Raw genomic sequence first — 8762 nt, 5'->3', positions numbered from 1 at the left:
AAGTCTAATTCTTTTAAAAAAGACTTCCCTATTAAACCCCTTTAAAGGCTGAAAAACACAATAACATCCCATGCAGTTATGTGAGAGACGGAACACGTGTAATGAGTCAGTGTGTCTAGTGCTTGTCTTGCTTTCGTTGTGCCATTGAAGGTCGAGTGAGAAATTTAGCTGGGCAACTATAAAGGGGGAAAAAATAAAACTTAAAATCATGTGTTATAATTCCACCTTTAAATTGAATACTCTCGTGGTAACTAATATAAGAAAGATTTCTTTAATTATTTCTGTTCATTATTAAACTACGTGGCTAATTACGGAAAATTAAATTTCTAATTAGTTCAGTTTTCGTTGACTTTGAAAATAGTCAATTAAATTTTAAAATATAAACCGAGTCTAATGACGTGATGATAGTTATTGAAGGACTAAAGTAATTTAGTAAAAAATGTTTGTTAATTACCGTAATTACCGTAACTGAGATAGAGTTAAATTAATCTGGGTTTCCTTTCTTAAAGGTGTAACAGTTTCTCAAGAACTAAAGTAAAGTATAAATAGGTATTACCTGCTGTGGAAATAGTTTAATCATCTTAGAGTGCTGTTAATGGTAACGTCATTAGTTAGCTAATTAACTAATTAATTGCTGTTAAATGCATTTACTGTTATATTAGTTTTCTTGGATTTTTGGCTAGGTTTCGAATGTAAATTTGAAACAAAATAAACAAAAATTTTGATTAAAATTTCGTCGGTGAGAATAATTTTTAAAAAAATTTCTTGAATTGTATGAAATACTCGCGTGCACTGCACTGTATTGTATATTATTAAAATGGAACAGTCACTAAGACCCAAGAGGATCTGGAGAAGAGAATGGTACCTCTGCTTCTCTGTAACTATTATTTCCTGCTGAGTTATGGTAACTGTGAAGTATTGATACTAGTTAAAAGTACAGTAGTTAGTTGAATAGTATCTTAGTTGCACGATCACAGCACATATTCCTTAATTAAGAAATACAGAGAGAAATAGATAAATAGATCAGGAAGTAAATTGTTAATAAATATACGAGGCTACTTTAAAATTCACGATACCTATTTGTTATAATGAGAAAATTTAATTGACGTGGTTGTTGCTTTTGCTGTTTTTCAATTATAGAATTCAACTTAACTTTTAAATTTTGATAATTTGAAAGTGTTGTCTTACTAAATGATTTCTGCTTTGCAAAATTTACTGAAATTGTTAGAGTAAAGGTTTTTCTATTAAATTTTTGAACACCACCTTCGAAATTAAGGATCTATTAAGGATTTGATTAAAGAATTTTGAAACTTAATCATTTGTTATAATTGTTTTGAAGGCAGTCTGAATACCGAGAATTGTGACCGAGAATTGTGAGAATACCGAAAAGATAAACTACGAAACAGTTATTGTTTGGTTTCGGTGATTCATAACTTAGCCTGTAGATTATGTCTTTTCTAAGGTTACCGATTATAGTAATTGTTAATATTTTCTTGATTGAAGTGAAATTCCGGATGCACGAGAGTTGTTTAAAAGATAAGGTGTGTAGGATATTTCATTGTGGGAGTCATTTCCGAAATTTTGATTGGGAGATACGATTTTAGGTCCCAAATTAGTATTATTCTTTGAGTTTCCATTTTTTGATATCATTGTTGGTTAAACTCAGTTCAGTTGATGTTTGCAATTATATTTTTGCAAAAAACTAAGTTTGGTTAAATAGAGTTTGAAAATTTAAAAGAAATTAGTTGGAATTTAGTAAAAATTATCTGAGTTAGATCTTTTGGAGAAACAGTTTGAAGTTTTTCATAGTTCCATTAATAAAAGCACGAGTGACTTGTAACTACACAAGCTGTCAGCGGTGGATGTTTTCTATTTAAATTTGTTGTTTGAAACTTTTGTCAATCTTTATTTGTGCTGGCTTGCGTGCTAGAGATTGAATGAATGAGTGTGATTGTAGAAGTAGTTGTAGCGTAGCTGACTTGGAGAATTTATATATTGTAACAGTTGAATTTATTTCTGTGTTACCACTTCGTTTTTCAAATTGTACAGTGCGTTTCATTTACATTTTGTTTACTTATTTATTGTGTTATAAACATGGAGTTTGACAATCGATCTCATGTTCCAAATGCTACTTCTTTTAATATTGAAGATCGTATGATAGAAGTAGCTGAAGTTTCTGATTCGATTCAGTTTCTACAGGAGAATATTGTAGCGCCACCTCCATTCGAAAATTATGTTCTTTACCAATTAGGCGATGAATTGATTAGACTGAAAATAGAAAATGGGGGTAATAGTAAAGGAGCAAACAGATGTTTTGCAGGATTAGGTGCTTCCAGTGAATTACCACAAAATTCTGAACATTTCAGTCAAGTTGTCGGTTCTCATCGCTATGCGAATAGAAATTTTACAGTACAACACAACTTTATTGATAAATATCTTACTCATAGAAGCCAACAGGCGGTAAAGTTATAGCCTGGTAGGTCATTTGAAGTTGGTCATCAAGAACCGTATGTTGAAGGTCATAATTTAGGTAATCCAAATATACCAGTGGTGTTTAGTGGTTTAGGAGTAAATGATCATTGTCGCATGCCAGATCAGAATCAGCATTTAAATAAGAAGGAAATAAAATTTGAAACTTTAAATAAGGAGAGTGAAGGAAATGATAGAAAATTTATTGTTCCGCCTCCTTCCTTGTATTATAAGGGTGCTATCCCTAAGGTAAGAGACTTTAGGTCTCAAATGAAATCTAGTATTCACAATATTTGTAAAAAGGACTCTGAAACTGAAGTAAAGCAAAGAGTAATTGACCAAAAAAATTCAAGGAACTTTGAACAACCGCCTCAGTATGTGGATAGTGTGGGAGCTCAAGGGTTTGATGATATTCATAAGACGTATGGACATAATCACGAATCAGTAAGGTCTCAATATTGGGAACCTCCTAGAGCCTTTATGCCTTTAAACACATACAGTGTTCCTGAGAGATTTCCGGTAGTAACAAACTGTGGTAATAATTGGAAATCTTTTAATCCTTTAATAGATAAGTATGTTTTCAATAAGATTAGTGCTCTTATTGACACTAAACTTGGTTCTTTGAAAAAGATTGATGGTAATGACAGTTTTCAAGTATTTGAATTGATGCTTATTTTGAACGATATTGTTTTAAGTTACTACTTCTCTTTAAGAATGATTTTGTATGCAGTTTCTGTTAAAACTTCAGGGTTGTTGTATACAGAAATAATGAATGGTCTTACATTAAATAAAAACTTGGCCTGAATTAAGGATGACTTTGTTGAATAAATTTATTTCTTTAAAAGTTAGGGGATATTTCTTTAAACTTGCCTTCTAATGGAGATAATGGTTCTGCAACCTTTGTGATTGGGTCCATTAGTGATAAGAGACTTCCTCTTTGTGTTGACAGCGGAAGTTCTGTAAATTTTACATCGTCGACTCCAATTAATCAAATTAGGCATCTGATTAAGAGGCAACGATTGATTCCGTCGATGAAAATTATTCTATGATGTGTTCTAGAGTGACAGAACCTAGAGAAATCACTGTTGACTTGAACTTAGGTGGATTGAGATTTGAAGTGGACTTCGTGGTGATAGCTTCATTACACTGTGATGCTATCTTGGGTACTCCGTTTTTGCGTTCAACTGGTGCCATGCTTGAAGTACTTGGAAATAAACTTTATTTTCGAAACCAAAGAAGATACGTTCCTCTGAGATCGATGGAGACTTTAAAAATTTCTTTGAAGTAGATAGCATCCATGGTTCGAGCTGTTTGAAGGATGAGGGTCTGAAGCCTGTTTGCATTTATCTACATGGCTTTCATCGTCGAAAAAACTTCATTACTCCAGGTCACAGTGGTGTCTGATTCTAGGGAGATCGGAATTCAGTGTGAACCAGATCAACTACCTGGAACCTGAAGATACATTAGTTAATACTATTCCAACATCAGTTTCTGGTCTTGTGGATCAACTGGGAAGTGTCAATGGACTTCGTGACCATAGTAGAAATAACCAAATATCTAAGATCGTCTTAGCAACTGGTGAAGTGTACACCGATAAGGATGGAGTGTTAGAACTAGAAGATTCAGGTGAAACCAAAAATATTAACGGGTGGACTGAATCCTTTGAAGAAGAATTTAGCGAAAGATTTAAGAAGTTAAAACAACAACTTGGACTGTAATCTTCGAGTGATATAATAGTTTGTGAGAAAACACCACTTGAAGAAACTGAGACTAACTTGGATAGAAAAGGACGTCATTAACCTGAGGATGAATACCCTACCGGTAGTCCTTCGGAAGATGACAGTGGCTATTGGATTGATCCTGATATAGAGTCATTTGTGCGATCTCTCAAACAAGATTATCCTGATGTTGTGAGTGAGAAGGTGGGCTGCGTCAAAGGTTTTAAATGTAAATTGTACCTTCGAGAACAAAAATATTTACTAGAAAAACCTTTTCCCAAACCCAGAGAAAAGAGATTTTTGAGAATGTTATAAAAGAATTAGTAGAACAAGACGTGTTAGTTGAAAGTCATCATTCAAACTTTGGCAGCACATGTTTCATTGTGAAAAACCGAGATGGTTCATACCGATTAGTTGCTAACTTTGTGAAATTAAATAGTATGTTGTCAGATTATGTTTTTACGACACCTCACATGGAGGAATGTTTAAGTAACTTATCTGGATGCCCGTATATATCATTGTGTGATATAAAGAAAGCTTATTTTCAGCACGAGCTTGATGAAGCGACTCCAGATTTAACTACTATAATGACTCCGATTGGTACCTTCGAGTACAAGAAGCTTCCAGCTGGAATTAAGGTTGCAAGTAGTGTTTTATCTAAATGTATTAAAGATGTACTTGGTGACCTTGAACCATATGGTGTTCACGTATACTTTGATGACATTTTAGTCGCAAATACAGATTAGAATGGTCTTAAATAGGTTTAGAGAATATGGTCTGGCTATATCTCCCAAGAAGAGTTTTTTCTTTAAAAAGAGTATTAAATATTTAGGTTTTATAGTCGATGGGGATAATATCACCATGGATCCTAAACGCGTTGAGTCTATTATTAATCTCCCACCACGTAAGAGAAGAAAGACCGGGCTGCGATTCTGTGGAGTAGTTAATTTTTTTTCAAGCTTTATACCAGGATTTCAAGAAATTATTGACCCATATCTGAATTAAGATCTGTTAAGAAGACGTTTGAGTGGGGGAAGCCCAAAATAACGCATTTTTAAAAAAAGAATTTTCTCGGAAGAGCTTATTCTAAAAACACCTGGTTTTGAAAGAGGTTCGTAGTTCACGTCGATCTGTCCTCGCGAGGCTTAGGAAGCAAAATTTCACAGAGAAATGACAATGGAGACTTAATTCCTGTAGGTTTCTTTTTGAAGAAACTAACTGAGGCCGACCGGCATAGATCAATCTACGAGATTGAATTTTTAAGCCTAGTTAAAACCATAGTAAGATTCAAACAATTTTTGTTTAATGAATTTATATTGTATACTGATAACAAGGCCTTAAGCTGGATAATTAATAACTCTAAAAGACTATTAAAGTACGGTTCACTTATAGAACAACTTTCCCAGTTCTCGTTTAAAATCCACCATCTAAAAACTAATGAGAATAAATTAGCAGACTTCCTATCTAGGCAGTACGATGTGTTTCATTTTGACCATAGTGTTAAAGTCAAAGAAAATGATAAAACCTATTTAGTTTTGACAAATCTTTGGAAATTACCTTTTCTAAGTGAACCATTGATTGAATTACAACGTAAAGATCATGAACTAAATGAGTTAATTATTAAGATAGAATGTGGTGAGAACATTAATGACTATCAGATCAAACTTGGGTTTTTGTTAAAAAAAGACTAGAGCAAAGAACAATGAGTGGAAAATCGTTTTTCAAAAAGATCTTAGAAGAAGTCTGGTCGAATACTATCATTTAGAATATCTTACAGGTGGTCATTCAGGCATATATAAAACCTTACGTAAAATTATGAAGCGATTTTTATTTAATGGTTTAATAGAGTACGTAAAAGATTTTGTTAGGTCTTGTCCAGAATGCCCCTTAAATACTAAAAAATATGGCAGACTAGGGTCTCATCTGAATCAAAGGATAAATTGAAAGGATACGGAGAATTGTGACAAGAGCACTGAGTTTATCCTATAAGCAGAAGTTGCTTATAGTTAAAACATATAAGATGTACGGCCTTGTATAATAAAACCTGCCCCTCCTCCCCTTCTATCTGAAAAGCCCTATATTGTTATTCACATATTCTCATATGAGATCCAAAGACAAAGTCAATCGTCTTTAAGCAGTTGTACTTTTATTTTACGTGTAGGTATTAAAATGTGCTACACATGCTTGCAAGAGGCTGGGTGTTTTTTTGTTAATACTGAACTTAGGTACCTAATACTGGGACTTATTTAAAATGAGTTGATATAAAGGGCTCCGTTAAAATAGAAATGCAACTGTCAATTTGCGAAGCTACCGTGAAATTTAGGATGTTTCGTGTTCATTTGGAGCTAAGTGTCTTTTTCAGCAGCGAGATTGTATGAGACTTATCTCGTCCCGAAGGCGAGAACACTCACCACTTTTTTGCAAGGGATAATTACAAATATAAGTTCCCGTAACATTTAGCTGTTTCGACAGATATGTGCCAATCTTTACCATAATAGGAACTGATATATCCTCAATAAAAATGTGACAAACAACAACAAACTCGAATTGTGGGAAACGACACACCGTTGTTTCAGAGTAGCTTTCGAAAGAAGACTTTATATAAATTTCCTTCTTTGTAAATTCAAAAGGTTTCCTTACTCTATGATGTTTATGTAAAAAAAGATGTCACGGAATTTGTTACTAAAACAACAAATACAAATACCAACCTCAAACACCACTCATGAAAATCTAGTGTGGTCTGCCAATAGAAAGTGTAAGTGTAAAATGGCTTTAGTAAAGCCTAAAGCTTCAATCTCAACCGTGGAATAGTTGAGCTTGGGTGGATTCAAAGATTTCGAAAAATAGGCTATCCTTGGTGTTCCTTATTATCTTCCTTAATTTGCGCGACGTATCCACCGATTCCGTCTCGACAGGCATCCGAGTAGACTAGCATCCTGAGTCGGATCAAAGTGTGCGAGGAATGAAGCAGATATCAGACAAGACTTCAAAGTATCCCATGCCATTTTTTCTGTTTCTCCAAAGTCGAATTTGACGTTCTTTTGCGATCTTAGAAAACCCTTGAACAAAAGCTCGGTAAAATGTACAAAGTCCGATAAAACTACGTACTTCTATGACTGTAGTGGGGTATAGTATGTATCCTCAATTTTGGCGGGGTCCGCACGAACTCTTCATCCACCGACGATGTGACCAAGCACCGAGGCTTCTTCATAACCAAAATAGCATTTCTTGTGGTTGAGTTTTAGGTTAGCGTCCCGGAGCCGAGATAGAATAATTGTCGTCGTCTCTATTAGAGCTGCAAAGGAAGGGCCAGGGCAAACCAAATCATGTAAATAACATATTACATACTTCCATATGATGTCACCAAAGATAACATTCATCATGTTTTGAAAAAGGGCCGGGGTTGTGGTTAGGCCTAATGGTAATCATAATTATTATTATTTTCCCCAGCTGCAGATGAATGCAGTCTTCTCTACATCGCACGGGCGGATGAGCACCTGATAATACTCATTTTGTAAATCTAACGTATTTATGAATTTGGTACCATTTAAGAAACATAATACCTCATCTGTACGCGGCACTGGCACATAATTGGGCCTTAATACTTTATTAAAACACCTATAATCAATACAAATCCTTGGAGAGCCATCTTTTTAAAGTACTAGCACAATTGGTACCGAATAGCGGCTCCTGCTTTCCCGCATAATATTTCTGTCTAACATTTTTCGGATCTCTTCCGCGACTATTTCTCTGTTTTGGTGTCTCTCTATACGGAGGATGAGAGACAGGAATATCTGTCATGACCTCCAAGGGGCACATAAACTTATCGGTAACCACAGTGAGACAAGATTTGTCCGAGGCTACATCATCCCTAAATTTCATCAGTAAGTCCAGTAACTGGTTTATTTCTTCTGGGTTTAAAGTTGGACCAATATCTAAAGCTTGAGCTAATTCTTCTTTTGTTTTTGGAACTTTTTGAGGTTGTCCAGAGACTTCTTCATAGTCTGTTTCAACTTTGTTAGTAAGGCGTATGATCTGATTAACAGGCTGCACGTCTTCTTCTGTCTCGTCAATTAATAATTTCCCTAAACAAAGGTTTCTAGACAAAGTTCTAGTTCGATCAGAACTATTAAAAATAGTCAGATAAATATTTCCATTATAAGAAAAAACTGATCCCCTCGGGATCATGCAAGAGTGCCAATACCGAATTCCTTTGGATAGTGTGAATTCCCAAATATAAACTTTCCCGATTGTAACTGCAATTTCTATGTCATACGAAGCCTTGGGCGGCATGCGGTAACTTGCTGAAAGGTGCACTTTATATTTAGTGTCCGGATAGAGATAAAACATTTCTTCATCTAACCCCAAAGGGTTTGATATGACCTCTTTTCTAATAAGATCTTGAGCAAACCTCTCTAGGTCCGAGAGAGTTGCTGGGTAATTTATACTTCCTTGCGTTATCAAAGGTTTTCCAAATGTTTCTGACTGTTCCCTTTTTAATTGGTCCCCTTCAGGCTTATAAGGCGCCTGTGAGGCAAGGGATGGCTTTACAGGGTGTTGGTTATTTTTGCTATG

This window comes from Thermobia domestica, chromosome 9 (assembly GCF_964235325.1).
Source record: "Thermobia domestica chromosome 9, izTheDome1.hap1.1, whole genome shotgun sequence".
Classification (NCBI taxonomy): domain Eukaryota; kingdom Metazoa; phylum Arthropoda; class Insecta; order Zygentoma; family Lepismatidae; genus Thermobia; species Thermobia domestica.
Note: the sequence above shows the minus strand (reverse complement) of the source record.